The sequence below is a fragment of the Notamacropus eugenii genome, chromosome 1 (genome assembly GCF_028372415.1).
Source record: "Notamacropus eugenii isolate mMacEug1 chromosome 1, mMacEug1.pri_v2, whole genome shotgun sequence".
Taxonomy (NCBI): domain Eukaryota; kingdom Metazoa; phylum Chordata; class Mammalia; order Diprotodontia; family Macropodidae; genus Notamacropus; species Notamacropus eugenii.
Window position 1 is genome coordinate 655,255,657 of NC_092872.1, and position 3,221 is coordinate 655,258,877.

The window sequence follows — 3,221 nt, forward strand, 5'->3', positions numbered from 1 at the left end:
TTGTCTCAGTACCTTGCACAATGAAGGGTGAGAAGTAGATTTTAAATCAGAATTTAGAATTTAACCTGTGATCTGTGAAATACACACACACACACACACACACACATGTATAAGCACATCTATAACATTTGACTTCATTATAATCGATTTCCATTACAATTCTATTTATTTAGTTTTATTAATTTTAAAACATTGTGAAAGAGTCTACAGGCTTCTCTAGACTGCCAAATGGGGCCTATGATACAAGTAAAGGTTATGAACTCCTTCCTTAAATTAAATGTCTTATTATTTTGACGAAATATTCAATATTCCAACTGGGGAGACTTCTTTTTGAACTTCTGGTGTAGATACCCTGTCAGTTTTACAACATAAAGCTCAAACAGCATTCTTGAAAGAGCTCAAGAAGGATTTTAAAAACCAAATTAGAGAGGAAGAAGAAAAACTGGCCAATAATTTTTAAAAATATGAAAAAAAGAATTCATTGAAAAGGTAAGTGGAGCCAAAATGGCAGAGTGAGAGCAACTACTCAGCTAAGCTCTTAGACAACTTCCTTTGGATACATCTAAAAAGAGAATCTGACCAAATTTCAGAGGTGCAAAATTGAGTAGGAGACAGACTGTGGCAGATTCACAGACCATGATGAACTGGAAAGTCAGCAAGAAGGATCTGTTCTGCAGGGGTGAATCCACAGCACACAGCGCAACATGTGCCCCTGTGGCATGGCTGAACAGGAAACCCACGGGGCAGCCTCCGATAGCAACAGCATGGCAGAACAGCAGAGTGGCAGCCCAGGGCAGGAGAAGAGTGGAAGCTGAGTGAGTGACAGCTGCTGAGCTCCAGTTATGAGACGCAACTGCTCCTGAGACTTTCAGGCCACAGATTAAATGTCTGTAAGTAACCTACTTGAACTTCTGGGAGCAAAACTGGTAGAGTGATCAATAAATGATGTCTCCTCCTCCCCTTATTGACCTTGAAAGAACCATAAAATATTTCCCCAGAAAAATCTGCAATCAGTGGGATCAATAGAAGGGACAAACAGTCTCATAGCACCTGAGGCTGGGAAAATTGCTAAAGAATATTCTTCTTATGGTGGTGGAGGCAAACTAGAAGGAGAGGAGCCCCAGAGTGGGGGGAACTCCCACCAGAACCCAGGTGTGCCTACGTGCTCCAAGGAAAAACAGAAAGACAATAGAGCACCTGGGATCACCAAATGCTGAGCTTGCCTTTGCTCTAGCTCAGCTAAGAAGATCTCCCACGACTAGACCACCCCACCCTCACACTTAACAAGGTAGCCCCAGGGCTAATACGTGGAAACACCAGATAACAAAAAAGGCACCTGCCCTTTGCTATCTCACACCAACAACTCAACACCAGGTTCACCAGATTCTAACTGACAGAACCATAGACCACAACACACAAAGCCTCACCATCATGAGCAAGAAGCAAAGGAGGAAGGCAAAGATAACAGAATCTTTCTATGGGGACAAGGACCAAAACATGAAAACCAAAAAAAGTCAGTATTAAGACTGCACTCCCATCTGAAACTTCAGAAGGAACTGTGAACTGCTCACATGGACAATCACCTCTCCTGGAACAGCTGAAGAAGGAAATAGAAGAAAAATTGGCCAATGATTTTAAAAGTATGACAAAAGAATTCTATGAAGAGAACAGCTAGTTAAAAAGGAAAACAAAGTACTGAAAAAGCAAACTGTATGCTCAGACATAGTAAAAATACTTTGAAAGTCTCTGTGACTTCCCAATTTCAAGTCTCCAAAATATATTCCTATTATTTTCTCTACCCTCCAATTCTCTCAGTCCTTTCAGGTCACTTTTCTATTCTACAACCATCTTTTAAAAAGTTGTATTACATAGAGCTGCCTGGCTGGCTCTGACGCTGCTTCTCACATCCTTCCCTGCAGGTCACTCCTCTGCTGAAGCTCTCCATGTTGTCGTACCTGTAGGAATGTGAGCCTCCGTCAATATATATTCTTCCTTCATATGCTGACCTTGGCAAAGCTGCCAGAGATGTTTTAAATGAAAGATTTGGTTTTGGGTTGATGATATTGGATGTGAAAACAAAATCCTGCAGTGGAGTGAAGTTCTCATCATCGGATTCATCTAATACATGCACCAGTAAAGTTTCTGGGACTTTGGAGACCAAGTGTAAATGGTATGAGGGTGATCTGACTTTCACAGAAAAGTGGAACACTGATAACACTCTGGGAACCAAAATCGTAATTGAAGATCTGATTTGCCAAAGGTTGAAGGTAACATTTGACACTACCTTTTCACCAACACAGGAAAGAAAAGTGGTAAAATAAAGTCTACTTAGAAACTGGAATGTATAAACCCTGGTTGTGACATTGACTTTGATTTTGCTGGACCTACGATTCATGGGTCAGCCGTTTTTGGTTATGAAGGCTGGCTTGCTGGCTAACAGATGACCTTTGATAGTACCAAGTCAAAGTTCACAAGGAATAACTTTGCAGTGGGCTACAGGACTGGAGATTTCCAACTGCACACTAATGTCAATAATGGAATGGAAATTAGAGGTTCAATTTATCAGAAAGTGTGTGAAGATCCTGATACTTCTGTAAACCTAGCTTGGACATTGGGCACCAACTGCACTCATTTTGGTATTGCAGCCAAATGTCAGTTGGATTCCACTGCTTCTATTTCTGCCAAAGTCAGTAATTCTAGTTTAATTGGTTTCGGTTATACTCAGACCCTGAAGCCTGGTGTGATGCTGACACTGTCTGCCTTGGTGGATGGGAAGAGCATTAATGCTGGAGGTCACAAACTTGTGCTTGCCTTGGAGTTGGAGGCTTAGTGCAATCGAAGAAACCTGAGGGGAAGGGATAACTAGCAAAAGGTTTGGCCTTAAAATGTATTTCCAATGTGACCAGCAGGCTTTTCATTTTTTTCTAAGAGGGATGATCTACACAAGGGATGATCCAAACAAGACTTGCATTTTAAATATTTAGACAGTTACTTATTGGTTTCTACTTAAATTGGTTATCTATCTAGTTACCAACGCTTCAGTAGTGCAATCACCTATACATTATTTAAATATATTTAACTGTTAAGTGAAACTACGTGCAAATAATGAAATAGACCTTTATGAAAACTGTGAAAAAAAAAAGCTGTATTACATTTGCTTTTGCTGTGGCATAAATTTCAAATATATTCGATCATTTCAGCTTGACACTACAGATATTCTG

The 3,221-nt window shown here is 40.3% G+C and overlaps 1 pseudogene; it reads left to right on the top strand.

The window, feature by feature from the left end:
• The first annotated feature begins 1,943 nt into the window (after positions 1-1,943).
• Positions 1,944-2,830, top strand: LOC140528154 (non-selective voltage-gated ion channel VDAC2-like; annotated as a pseudogene).
• The last annotated feature ends 391 nt before the right edge of the window (positions 2,831-3,221 follow it).